General features: G+C 35.0%; 1 protein-coding gene and 1 long non-coding RNA gene across 2 annotated transcripts in view; both read right to left on the bottom strand.

Moving 5' to 3' along the window:
- Window positions 1–15,327, bottom strand: part of LOC126372600 (uncharacterized) — a 209,997-nt gene that overhangs the window by 82,084 nt on the left and 112,586 nt on the right. The gene's annotated exons all lie outside the window — the stretch shown is intronic.
- Window positions 8,223–15,327, bottom strand: part of LOC126372544 (transmembrane protein 64) — a 38,889-nt gene continuing 31,784 nt past the window's right edge. Inside the window, exon 4 of the mRNA XM_050018364.1 lies at window positions 8,223–14,577. The gene's annotated coding sequence lies outside the window, so the exon portion shown is untranslated. The remainder of the gene's footprint in view (window positions 14,578–15,327) is intronic.

The following is a 15,327-nucleotide window of genomic DNA, read 5'->3' on the forward strand; positions in this document are numbered from 1 at the left end:
CTCGAGTCGTATGGTCGTCAGTCGTCACACACATATGCGCGTGTACGATAACGTCAATTTGTAGTGTCTGCATAAAACGAAGTGTTTTGTTTGAAGTGTCCGGGGTGCGGCCGAGATGTAGTTTGACAAACCAATCATGTGTTCTTTGCGTCTCTACCCATTTTAAATAGACAATTGATATAACATGTATACATATACATTGGCAAAAAAGAGAAGACTTTTTTTTAACGTGACTTATTGTAGATTTTCCTCAAATGGCATTAACTACTTGGCCGGACAAACGGGGAGCGCTGAGGGCTCTCACCCGGTAAGGGAAGTCTGTGATCATAGTCTTCTTCTATCGTGTAGGTTATGAGGTGGATTACCAACTTCATCAATCCTGGTGTCAGGGTTATTATTGAGCGACCAAAGGCCCCTGACATGGTTCATGTAACGACTACGTACTTACATCAGTAAGTAGAAACCGTGACGTACCTTCCGAAGCTATCTTATTTCCAGACAATCGGATGATCAACCTGTAATGTCCTAAGCAAACCCAAACCTTTTTGTGATATATCCCCACCGGGATTCGAACCCGGAACTTCTGGATTGTGTAAAACTAATCAACCACTTAACCATTGGCCCACAGAAGCTGTTTCTGGTCATAGTAGAAACTAACATTAACTTTAGTCATTTTATTGGTCAACAAAGAGTATTGTCATGATAGGTTCAGTATTGCCAATTAAGAGAAAATCTACTCTTTTTTTGCCAAATGTAATTTTCGGTTTACAAACCAAGAACAAGGGAATATTTTGTTTGTAAATAACGTTATTTTCGCATATAATATTATTTTTGTCTACGTTACGGTATTTCAGAGCGAATTGTATAGATTGTATTGCAAAGAATCATTGACTAGCCATTTGATGGTGAATATGCCTGAAGTGGGGGAGTGAAGGAGGCGATATTTTTATATTCAAGTTTGTAAGTTTGCATGTTTATATTTATGTATCAATTCTCACAAATCAGTCAATCTTTTCGTATATATCATACTATACTTTTAGGTTAGTACCCCGCTAGCCATAAGTTGGTAGTGTGATTAGGGATCGACAATTAGTTGTATATATGCGTTGCGCTGTGTAAACTTAGCTTGCGCGTTTCAGGACTATATTATTGAATGGTGGCGCCATCTGTTGCATGTGGGCGGAACTAGCTGGCCAACTAGTTGGGTCCGCCACAATCGCTCCCCCCCTCAGACAGACATAACCATATATTATAAGTATTCACGTTCCAAATTCGGTATGCGTCAATTTAACTAATTCTGAAGTATCTCTGTCTTTCCATTGTCTTACTGATGTTTTGTCTCCTTCTAATCTCAACTCATTAATTATAAGTACGATCAACCCCTGCCCACCCTACTCAGGCGACGTCCGGAAACGATCATAAATTTAAAGTTTGTTTCAAAAGAAGGTAGTTACTATATTATGTTTATAGTCTAAAATGAAACTCGAAATGTAACTTATGAGAGCCTGATAAAATAAACGATTGATTTTAAACTCTTGTTTTCTTGCTGTTACAGAACTGGCCACATTGAAGCAATTATCTAAAAAAGCAATTTTGTTATGACATTTCTTGACATCGCGCAGTTACTTTTATATGCACAAATGTCAAATTGCAGTACAGTCATGAGCAATATAATGTATCCACTTTAGGACTCTGTCGCACTAACATATTTGACATTTAGTGAGACTTACAGTACAATTTGTCAAAAAAGTTAATGTGACATGGTACCAAAGTGTATACATATTAATGCTCGTGACCGTACCTATTGCTTTTTAGATACATTTCTTCAGTGTAGCCTTTATAAAACTCCCCAGATATATAGTAGTATTATTAAGAGTAAGATGACATAAGAGTCACGATAACCAAATCAAATAACCTATTTTAAGGGTAAGTATAGTAAACAGCACATTAAATAGAGAAAATCTTTATTACATGTAATTATTATTATTATACTATATATAGCTACAAACCCACTGACTGACTGACTGACTCACTGACTGACTCACTGACAGGGTTGTTCTCCCAGAAGGAGCGTCGGGGGGTGAAAATGATGTATGGGGGGTGTGATTGGGACCTCCCGGTGAGTATGGGAAAAATCCCAGATCTTGGAAAACTGCTCCGCATCAGGGAGACACCCTACAGTCTGGCGCAACTATTATACCTGGTGCAATTTTTTTTCGCAAAACCTATTTAAATCTTGGTCAAATTCTATTGTCGGTGAAAAAAAAACAAAATGGCGGAAAAACAAGATGGCCACCATACAAAATTTTGTTTTTCCAGAAAATGTCTCGGGGGTAAAAACTGTGTATGGGGTTGTAATCGGAACGTCTTGATGAGTATGAAAATACTTCTCGATCTTTGAAAAGTGCTCCGCATCAGGGCGGCACCCTACAGCCTGGCAAAAGTATAAAACCTGGAGCAATTTTTTTTTCGCATTACATATTTAAATCTTGGTCAAATCCAATCCCCGGTGAAAAAAAAATAAAATGGCGGAAAAACAAGATGGCCGCCATACAAAATTTTCGTTTTTCCAGAAAATGCCTCGGGGGTAAAAATGATGTATGGGAGGTGTGATCAAAACCTCAAGTTGAGTATGGAAATACTGCTCGATCTTGAAAATCTGCTCCGCATCAGGGAGACACCCTACGGCCTGGCAAAACTATGCCACCTGGAACATTTTTTTTTCCACCAAACCTATTAAAATCTTAGTCAAATTCTGTTGTCGGTGAAAAAAAATCAAAATGGCGGAAAATCAAGATGGCCGCCATACAAATTTTTCGTCTTTCCTGAAAATGCCTCGGGGGTAAAAATGATGTATAGGAATGTGATCGGAACGTCATGTCAAGTATGAAAATACGTCTGGGTTTTCGATAGCTGCTCCGCATCAGGGAGACACCCTACGGCCTGGCAAAACTATCGCACCTGGAACTTTTTTGTTTTCACGAAATCTATTTAAATCTTGATCAAATTTTATCGCCGGTGAAAAAAAAAAACAAAATGGCCGAAAAACAAGATGGCCGCCATACAAATTTTTGTTTTTCCAGAAAATGTCTCAGAGCTAAAATTGATGTATAGGGGCGTGATCGGAACGTCATCTTGGAAAACTGCTCCGCATCAGGGAGACACCCTACGGCCTGGCAAAACTATAGCACCTAGAACTTTTTTGATTTCACAAAACCTATTTAAGTCTTGGTCAAATTCTATCGCGGTAAAGACACGCGAGCAGCTTGCTGCGAGCGAACCACGCGAAATCTAGTTATATTATATATAGCTACAAACCCACTGACTGACTGACTCACTCACTCACTGACATAATTGTTCTCCCAGAAGGAGGGTCGGGGGGTGAAAATGATGTATGGGGGGTGTGATCGGGACCTCCCGGTGAGTATGGGAAAACTTCCAGATCTTGGAAAACTGCTCCGCATCAGGGAGACACCCTACGGCCTGGCGCAACTATTATACCTGGATCAAATTTTTTTTCGCAAAACCTATTTAAATCTTGGTCAAATTCTACTGTCGGTGAAAAAAAATCAAAATGGCGGAAAAACAAGATGGCCGCCATACAAAATTTCGTTTTTCCAGAAAATGTCTCGGGGGTAAAATCTGTGTATGGAATTGTAATTGGAACGTCCAGTTGAGTATGGAAATTTTTCTCGATCTTGAAAATCTGCTCCGCATCAGGGAGACCCCCTACGGCCTGGCAAAACTATCGCATCTGGAACTTTTCTGTTTTCACGAAACCTATTTAAATCTTGGTCAAATCCAATCACCGGTGAAAAAAAACCAAAATGGCGGAAAAACAAGATGGCCGCCATACAAAATTTTAGTTTTTCCTGAAAATGCCTCGAGGGTAAAAATGATGTATAGGGATGTGATCGGATCGTCATGTTGAGTATTTCAATACTGCTCGATCTTGAAAAACTGCTCCGCATCAGGGAGACACCCTACGGCCTGGCAAAACTATAAAACCTAGAGCAATTTCTTTTTCGCGAAACATATTTAAATCTTGGTCAAATCCAATCCCCGGTGAAAAAAAACCAAAATGGCGGAAAAACAAGATGGCCGCCATACAAAATTTTGGTTTTTCCCGAAAATGCCTCGGGGGTAAAAATGATGTATGATGAATGTGATCGAAACATCATGTTGAGTATGGAAATACTTTTCGATCTTCGAAAGCTGCTCCGCATCAGGGAGACACCCTACAGCCTGGCGAAACTATCGCACCTAGGACTTTTTTGTTTTCACGATACCTATTTAAATCCTGGTCAAATTTTATTGCCGGTGAAAAAAAAACAAAATGGCGGATAAACATGATGGCCGCCATACAAAATTATCGTTTTTCTCGAAAATGCCTCGGGGTGAATATGATGTAAGAGGGATGAGATCAAAACGTCATATTGAGTATGGAAATACTTCCCGACCTTCAAAAACTGCTCCGCATCAGGGCGGCACCTTACGGCCTGGGAAAACTATCGCTCCTGGAACGATTCTTTTTTCACCAAACCTAATAAAATCTTGGTCAAATTTTATCGCCGGTGAAAAAAAAAACAAAATGGCCGAAAAACAAGATGGCCGCCATACAAATTTTTGTTTGTCCAGAAAATGTCTCGGGTGTAAAAACGATGTAAAGGGGTGTTATCGGAACGTCATCTTGGAAAACTGCTCCGCATCAGGGAGACACCCTACGGCCTGGAAAAACTATAGCACCTAGAACTTTTTTGATTTCACGAGACCTATTTAAGTCTTGGTCAAATTCTATCGCGGTAAAAAAAATGGCGGGAAAACAAAATACGCGAGCAGCTTGCTGCGAGCGAACCACGCGACATCTAGTCTATTTATAAGGCTCCTTTTAAGGTGTCGTTATTGTGAACAATTTCGCCAGACAGTGACTAAATGGGGAGTTTTCCAGTTAGTTCCATCATTATACAGAGATGGCGTTGATATCACTTCAAAAAACTTTGCATAGATAGACAATAGATGGCGTAAGTGTAGCCATGCCATTCGATGATATGGATAAACCCAGAGTAAACCTGAACAAAATAGAAAGGATTTATTATATTTTTTATTGTTCGTAGGTTCTCTAGACCTTCAAGTAGTGGCAAAAAGGCGTAGAGCTCATTTATCTTAGTTTATCTATGGCAAAAATAATAATTTTAACCACCGCTACACTTACGCCATCTATTGTTGCTGAGCGAGGGTCCCAACACCCTTAACGTTCCCATATTCAAGGGAAGTAATCCGATAAATTGTGTCTGGAAATCTGGACCGCAAGAGGCCATAATAACAATTTTAAACTACCTACAAAATTATATATAAGTAGTATTTTTTTCTTATTAAAAAATAACATCAATTATACCGAATGATGCAAATAAATGGACTGTTTCATTTTGTTTTTACCAACTTCAAAAAAGGAGGAGGTTCTCAATTCGACCGTTATTTTTTTATGTTTGTTCGGGGATAACTTCGTCGTGTATGAACCGATTTTGATAATTCTTTTTTTCGTTTATTTGCTTGAATAAATTTCCAAAAGTGATGTCAGCGCCATCTCTTGTTTCTTTAAAGAACTAAAATTACAAATACCTAATGGAAAACTCCTCATTACAACAATTCCAAACTTATACTCGTAACAGTGGCGTTATACAAAATAACACAAAATAAATTCGTTAACAATAAATGCAATCTCTTTATACTATTTATTTTTTTGCTACTTAATATAAAAATATAGTGTAATAATTCAAATATTCTGAGCATAGGTGTTGTTTGAAGCATCACACCTTTGGTAGAATACAAATTGAATAAGTCATCGGTACAGGGATGTAGAATTTTTTTTTTAGATCGATCATCTTATTTGATTTTATTTCATCTCATTTTATTTCAGGTTTAAGAAAATTTATTCTCATAAGAATTTTACAATTCACTTACATGAGAAACTTAAAAATATTTTAATATAAGTAATATATGTTTGAGACAAGCGTACGAATTACAATATTTCTATTTTCTACTATAAAAAATAAAACGAGGTAGGTAGTTGACGAATAAGTTGCATGAGGTGTTATTGTGCGAAGCGTTATAGGCACTACTCATTCAACGAGCAAAGCACACGGATCTAGTGCGAACTGGAAGTGCCGAGCGTAGTTGCGTCGGAGATGGAATAGATAGATAAAAATATATTTTATTAGTTACAAGTATGGTTAGTTAATTTATATGTATATATGTGTGTATATAATTTTAGCTTTACTTTAATTTGCCATTTACTTTATTAGTAGGTATGATTACCAACCTCATGCAACGACTACTTACTTACTTTACGTGCCTTCCGAAGCACGGATCATCTTACTTTTGGAAAATCAGGTGATGAGTGTGCAATGTCCTAACCAAAACAGGGATCACAAAGTTAGTTATAGTCAAATTAGCTAGTCTTACAAAACGTCAAAACTAAAAATTGCTATGGAATTTGTATGGAATCACAAAACTATGTCGTCTTAACAACTATGTGAAAAATATAGTATATACCTTACTAAAGCTGGTTTTTGCATTTGGAGAATAAGCCGATGCTCCGATGCTCCCTAGGACAAGAAAATGGTTTAATAGTTTAAGACCTATCTTTATTTAAAAAGCAGCATTTCATAGTCTATCTGTGACCCACACAACTACCCAAGTTAGTCAGGTGATATTTCAGTAATCGTTTAAATGTAAGCATGCTTTTGGCTCCTTTAATATCTTTAGGCAATTTATTATATAGGTCTACACTTTGATAGGTTATGTTATTTATTCCGTAATTAGTCCGTGGGCGCGGCAACATTAAGTTGTCTGCCGATCTTAACTGATGCCTGGTTTGTATTTGACTTTTTTTCGTGAAAGTTATTGTAGTATGTATATCTTTCATTAAAATTTTTCTTATTAATATACAGGTATAGTATCGAAATGTCTGTGCAATATTCATTAGTTTTGTTTTTTTGTATAGAATGTCAGTGGAAGTCAGATAGTCGTAGTTGAACAACACTTTTATCAATTTATTTTGTGCAATTTGTATAGCTCTAATGTTTGTTTTGGCAGCTGATCCCCATAATTCAATCAAGTAATCTATGTGTGGTTTAACAAGTGAGTTGTAGATCGTGTATCGTACATTTAATGGTAGACATCTAATAATGCCACGAAGTGCTCCAGTGAGTGATGTTAATTTGGATTTTACATTTTTAATATGTGATTTCCATGTTAAGCGATCATCTAGCGTTAGACCTAAGTACTTTTCACTGTCTGTTCTAGCAATTACTATATTGTTAAGTTTTAAAGGTAGAAAGTCAGGTATTTTTTTATTTTTGGCTCGAAAAATTACGTAATGTGTTTTAGCTGCATTTACAGTGAGAAGATTACACTGGAACCAGATATTAAGAACATCCAAGTCTCCTTGGGCATCTGTAATTATAGAATCAATTTTGTGTCCAAAGTAGAATAAACTGGTGTCGTCGGCATATAGTGACAATTTTCCTTTCAGGTCAAGTTTGCAGATGTTATTTATGTAAATCAAGAACAGTAAAGGTCCCAAAATCGACCCTTGTGGGACACCGAATATAATTGGTTTTGGGCTACTTTTTGATTCTGCAATCTTAACAACTTGTTGGCGATTGTAAAGATAGGATTTAAGAATATTATGAGCAGTACCAGTAATAGCAATGTCATTTAGCTTATTTAACAAAATCTCATGGCTCACGGTGTCAAAGGCCTTCTTAAGGTCAATAAAAATTCCCAAAGCAATTTTTCTTTGGTCTATACTGTTCTTGATTTCGGTTACAAGGTCTACCGTCGCAGATAAGGTGTTTGATTTACTCCTAAAGCCATATTGCCTTTCATAGAGAAAATTGATTCTATCTAGGTGTTCTTCTAGACGGCTGTAAATAATCTTTTCATATATCTTAGAAACAACAGGTAGCACTGAGATGGGGCGGTAGTTACCTGGATCTGAACGACTACCAGATTTATAAATAGGCGTTATCTTAGCAATTTTGAGGCTGTCCGGAAATACACCTTGCTCTAAACAATTATTTACGCACCGACTAAACTCTTCAGATATTAGGTTTTTCACACACTTTAGTGATTTTGTGGTGATTCCATCCAAACCAGCACTAACATTTGGGTCTAAATTATCAATTATTTTAGTAATTTCCGTAGGTGTTGTGAGTCTTTTTGACGTAAGAACTCGAATCAAAATATAAGGAAACCGTGTCATATAGCTCAAGAAAATACGTTTTTTTTTTAAATAAAGTAATAACAAGGTGTTAGTGACACCGTAACGAATCCTGACAGGTATGATTCAGACCATGATTCTGACTGGATATCAAGTGTAATTGATTTTCTGTCGGAAAATTCAAATTTAATTATTTTCAGTTCCATATTTTTGCACTAACATTCCGTATATCCTCAAAATCGGGATTTAGGATTTATATTACGCTATGACAAGGCTTTTATATTTTTGGATCCAAGTTTTTCATTCAAAGCAACCTACACCCTGTACACTTAAAATAGATGTGAACTATACTAAGTTATTATTGAAGTTAATTTCATTAGAAACATTCCCAATACAAATTGTAAGTAAATGATTAACTACATTGTAGCAATAAAATGGAACAGGATTGAAAACTTTTTTTTATATAGATTATAAAAATAATTTGGCACTGATTTTTAATTGCAACCAATAAAAAATAAAACTCATAACAATGTGTAATACTAAAGATGTTTTATTTAAATAGCCGGTTTTTATTTATTTTTTGCTAATTATTTGCCAAGATTTGTATTTAGACAGATATTAAAAAATATATATCACGGCGATATTATAATATTAAATTGGCCCCGATTCCTGTAGACACATCCTATTTTAAGTTATACCTGTCATTTTTATCCGCCGAAAAGGAAAGGGATGATTGACAATTTTAAAATGAACGAATAACCCGGGCGAATAAAATAGACATCTCGCTCATATCAACCCGTTTGATGTGTGCTGTCAACTTAATTCTGTCGGGTTACTAGCCAATATAGAATTTTGGGTTTTTTTATTTCTGCCTAAATTTGACGTGTGTACCATAAATTTTATGCTTCTCGATTACCCGTCCCTTTCCTTTTCGACGGATAAGAAAATGACAGATATAACTTAAAATAAAATTAGATGGTATTTACAGGAATTAGCACCAATATTGAGCTTTTACAATAAGTAATTACCTTTTAACACATTCAATAATTTTGATTAAGCTGTTTGTATGGACAATTATTACAATCACCTATTACTTAGATTGAATAGGTATCGGTTGCAATATAACTTTATACAGATTTCTACAAATATTATACAATAATATTTAAAATAATAATATATAAAAGATTTTAGGCCAATTTATAAATACGAATACTTTTCAGCGGGATCAGAAAAAAGTACATGTTATAAAAAATAAATATAATGCCCTCTCGTAATTTACTTTTCTAATATATAGCTTCACGCTTGTATCCCTAATGGGGTTGGCAGAGGTTGTTAAGTGAGGTGAACTTTATTTTTATCTCTTCGAAATATACGTCATGTTTTTTTTATATTTATTATAAAGAAATAAACTAGAATATAATGTCAAAGATTATATTAGGTAATTTCAAAATTGAGTAAGTATTTATTTATACAATAATACAGAACTGTAGGTATAGGGTTGTAAGATAGAATAGTATTTTTAATAGAAATTTGTTAGAAGACATTGTTTAATTTGTACAAAACACACTTGCAAAACCTACACACATGCTTTTAAAAATATTTAATAACTTGGTTTTCTTAATAATATTCCCAGCTATTTGATCATTGCTCGTTTTCACTGATTTTCACATTTTGTAATTTTTTAAGTGCCTCGAAAACTTTTTTAATAACGATAGAACTTCAACGTGTTAACGAATTACAAGGGGGGTACTATGAAAAAAGATTTTATTTTACTGTTTTTTTAAATAATATACTTTGTAACAATAACAAAGATACTACGTGCACCTGAGTAAAATGGGAACAGAAAATGCTTAATTTGACATTTATAACGTAATCATCGAACTATTTCTAACTAAAATAATAATTTTAAGGCAGTGATTGACGTCAAACAATATCAAATATAACTCAGTCCCATTTTTTTTGGTCAAAACCAAATAATAATTTCTATAAATTATTAGTAAAGAGGCATCTTGGAACTTTTGGTAAATCTTGCACAGTGTATAGTGTTAGTTAAGTTCTTTAAAATTTGGTACTTACTGAAGTACTCGTTAAATGGCGTTCGATAATTCAACCGAGTTGAATTTAAAATTAACAGCTGTCAACCAATCATTCGTCCTTTTTAGGCGGACTAGAAAGTCTTGTATAACTTGACGTTTTTCAAAGTTTTTTTTCCCGATATTTAGAAAATATGTATTTTTGCAGTTTAACCCTGCGCACAGAAGCATAATATAAAAACATATCCAACACTATATGTTTGTTCAATCAAACAGTATGCGCAACGGTTATTTACTGACACTCAACAAAGTAGCGACACCTGACGGGATAAAAGTGAAGTTTTTAGCCACATTGTGTCATAATTATTAGTAACACCATTAGTATGTGCAAGATCGAAACTATTCAAGATATCAGGACATTATCGGGACTTGGGGACTAATCTACGCAACATATTTGAGACTAAAGATTAAGGTCAAAAAAGCATTCTAAATTCGGAAGAAATTAGACCCGCGAACAAAACGAAAATCAGTCTTAAGGATATTACAAAGGAAGAACAATTTTAAATCAAATTTTAAAATAAATAATAAAATAACAACCAATGCTAAGACCAGTACATTCATTATGTTGACAGAAACAGAGATCAAAATCTCATAATATTTAACAGTTGAACATAATTCATAATAAATAATTACCATATTATCCCGACTCACATAGAAAATGGTCTTGCAATAGAATTTTACAATTTTAATTACAAAACCAAATGAAATCGCACTTTTCTCCTAATACAATAGGACATAAAACCCACAGATAAAAGCAGAGTCATAAGAACACGCTTATTTGCCATTGGAATAGGCAGAAAAATATCTAGGACAAATCAACTTTCTCATTGACTTCAGACAATGCAGTATAACATTTAAGTTCTCGTCTGTTCAGAATAATAATTTAAAATAACACAATGACAGTTCACCGCTTGGGGTTTCATAAAATATAATTTTGGCGCCAATGGCAGCGATAAGTAAGTTATGTTATCTGTGGTTTCTCTCTAATTTTTTTAAAATTAAAATACTTATGCCAAAAAGGAAAAAATACAGTAATTCATATAAATTATATAGTTTTAGGAATCTGAATTTCGAATAATGTATTTTAAAATTAAAAATAATCAACAAACAAAAGAACAACAATTTTATTGCGGCCTAGAATAAACAAAGCCATTAAATATTTATTTCTAGCCCTTTGCTTATTATTTCGGAAATTAAATAAAATATTCATTGAATAGAGCTGTTATTTTATATTATGTTTTGAATTGTGAACAAGCAATCTTTGTAAAATATTTCCGTCATAATAGGTTTTGAGGGCTTGTTTCTAATTATACTTTTTAATTTATAATCGTAATTTCGGTGCTTTAGTCTCACTAATCATAAGAATAAATGCCAAATATTTTGTTGTATTTTTATGATCGACACAAACATGCACTGGCATCAAAAGAATGCGTACAGACAGTCGAGGCCAAAAGTGCTTTCATATTTTATTTTTTTATCGGCCTGCGTTTTGATACTGTTACAATAACATATTATTGTAAATATGACCATTCAAATATCATAATTTGTTTAAATAAATTAATATTTAAAAGTAACAAAGTTGTAACACTAACTACATATTTTTTACATTTATATACTTACAAACTCTTTTGAACCCAACTGCATTATTTTGGCAACATTTAATACTAACATTTTAGTACTTATTACATACAAGAATACGAAAAGTACTACATTTTTATACGCGGAAAATCTTTGAAAAATATTTTTTCTACACCTGTGTCATGAAAAAACTACTTTTTTATTTACATTCAATAATATGTCATAACTACGAAAATATTCTTATATAAAGTTGTAATAAATACACTTTTGAGTGTGTGGGAAGGAAAAATATGCAATGCGAAAGGAATTATTTAATTATTAACTTTTAATTTTTTCTTAGCATATTAAACAAGATCATAATCATAACAGACACACTTTTAATCCCATTAGCATTGCATACTTCTTAAAAATTAGATTCTATGTTAGTGACTATAAGATTCAGTTTGTGTGCAAATCCGTCGTAAGACTATTTGGTTCAATCATACATTTCACACGTGTTCGACTTTGGCGCCGTATATTTTTGCCATCAGATAGCTTATCTGGCGCTATATTCCGGGAAATTGCATATCATTTATCAATCGGATTTCGGAAAAATATATTATTATAATCCTGTAATACTAGATGAACTGTTTTAAAAATATATAAAAATATATTTTAGAAGGTTCTGTTAGTACTTTTGAATATTGAGCCAATACCTTTTCTACCTACTTCCCTCTGTGGAGTAGATAGAGTGATTATAAGCACTTAAAACCAAAAATTAGAAAAACTTGTGCCATCTTAGGCCGTACTATCAAATGAGATTTTGATCAAACCGGAAATTATCTTGAATACTTAATTTAAAAAAAAAATCGATATAAAATATATCATAAACTGCCTATATACGTCCCACTGCTGGGCACAGGCCTCCCCTCAATCAACCGGAGCTGTGGAGGGGGAAAAAAAATATAGTCACTAATTGTCTGAAAAAGTAAGACGATTTTGTGTTTGGGAAGGCACGCCTTTATTATCAGGCTACTCGCCCAAAACGCCTCTCCTAACTCGCGTTGGAGCTGCGAAGGGAGGCCTGTGCCCAGCAGTGGGACGTATAAGACAGCGTATGTTTTTATGTAGGTATCTATAGTTAGTTACTGTGAAATGCGTGCGCGACTGTCATTTATTTCAATTACGTCGCAGTAAAAACCCGCCGTTCCATTTCATAAAGTAACCTTATATCTTGGGCGAAAAAAGTTGGATTCTCTCCAAGAGCATAAATCAGTAGAATTACTCTTAAACAGAGGTCAGAGATATAATATACTATTGTCGCATTCTTTCATTTGCGATTTGTAACGCGACAGAATGAGAATAAGAGTGTTTTCGAATTTCTTCGCCGTTTTCTCGTGTGATGTTTGTAAATAAAGACCGTTTGCAAATTCCGATGCAGACGGAAAGTCCAATGTAAACAAACGTATAGTTTTGGTTAATCTAGATTTAACATTTTTGGGTTATCCAAACCCAAAATAGACGCCGTACACGCACGTCTTTGGTTTTCCCAAAAGACAACGATTTTTGCCAAGAAAAATTGGAAAACACGTTGGTCTATCAGAAAGCTCGGTGAGGCGTGGGTACTTAATCCATCTTGTGGATATAATCATGAGCTTATGTTATGATAAAAATAGTAAAATATTTTTTGCTTTTGAAAAATACTTATGGCTATTTTTTTGCTACGGGAAAATATATTTTTACACTATTGATGAACACATTTAAAAATGCATTATAAAATAATCACTGTCAGTCTTATACATAATGACTAAGAAATGATTTGATTGCTTGTGGCTCTGCCCACCCCATTAGGGATTACGGGCGTGAGTTTATGTATGGATATGTAAAAGATTTGCATAATAATTACAATCCTGACTGAATCGGACTTTTGGAAGGCTTGCGTGGGGCTAGGGCCAAAGCCCGTAGAATTGAGGCTCCTTATGACAATTTAATCTAAACGTGGTTAGTCTAAACAAAATATTCCCAAAAAGAAACATGTTTAATAATAAAAATGTATACTGCTTCAATAGTATTGTATTTTAACAATAATTACTCAGACGATTGTTTTCGAAATGGAACTGCGTTTTCACGTGCCAAATTTTATATTTGCGTTAAATAGATATTTATTTTTGTCAATAGCCTATTTCACATTTTACTCATTTTTTTTAATAATGGCATACAAAATACCAAACTCGCGTGATCCAACACAATAGACATGATAAACAGTTCACATTATCTGATAAAGTTCATATAACACATGATAAATTATATGCAATTACTATTTTATCTCGCCTTCAGTGAATCATTTGCAACACGCTCTAGCGGACTAAGCTACCATCACAAGTTACTATACCTAGCGGGCCGCATGGGGCCACATTTGGGCAACAAAGGTCCTCAACTGGGGCCTCAAAGGGTCACATTTGGGGCCACAAAGATCCTCATTTGGGGCCTCAAAGGGTCATATCTGGGGCCGCCAAGGGCCTCATTTGGGGCCACAAAGGTCCTCATCTGTGGCCTCAAAGGGTCACATCAGGGGCCACGAAGGGCCTTGTCGCGCGGCCTGCGCCTCTAAGAGGTACGACGGCATAAGTTAATATCACTGGGTTCCTCACACGTAGGTTTCATCTTGGGCGGGCGGGCCCAACCACCCGTCCAAGGCCAGACCTGGAAGGGAAAAAAAAGAAAATTAACAACAACAAATATGAATTCAAAATTCAACATAAGTGCCAACGTTCCGAAGAAAACCTTGCATACACCTTACATGGGATCGAATAAAAGATTCCAAAACATGGGTGGACCCTGGGCGACAGGTTGGGTCATGGGTAGCCACTGCAATATAACCTAATTCTCTACGGAGATAGGTCGTCTGGTACCTGATGACCCAACGACTTAAAACCTGGATCCACTCCTGCTCCAAAATATTAGGTGTGTTACTAACTGTCGTGGAAATAATACAGTAATGCAGCGGGGTTAAAATGGCCACATCGAAGAAATTCATCTAAGAAAGCAATATTGCTTTTTGACATTTGTTTGCAATGCGCACTTACTTTAATATGCGCAAATGTCATGTCAAATTGCTTTCTTAGATGAATCGCTTCGATGTGCCAATATTAACCCCCCAGTAGCTCTTTATTACCGTGTGTAGACCCCGAAAGAAGAACAGAAGAAAAAATAACACTCAAAATTATAATAATAGGAATATTAACTACAGTGATGCTATTGAAATTAATTGACAATATTTATACAGTTGTCGCATGTTTAAACACGGCGTGCACCGTCGTCGAGTTACCATGCTCCCCATGCGTGCAAATCATCAAAATAGACAAAATTCGCATATTTGTATTGTATCATTGATTGATTGGGAACGTTCGCTTTGCGATTGCGATCACTAGATACTCCTATTAAATGTGCGTT

The sequence above is a fragment of the Pectinophora gossypiella genome, chromosome 14, assembly GCF_024362695.1.
Source record: "Pectinophora gossypiella chromosome 14, ilPecGoss1.1, whole genome shotgun sequence".
Taxonomy (NCBI): Eukaryota; Metazoa; Arthropoda; class Insecta; order Lepidoptera; family Gelechiidae; genus Pectinophora; species Pectinophora gossypiella.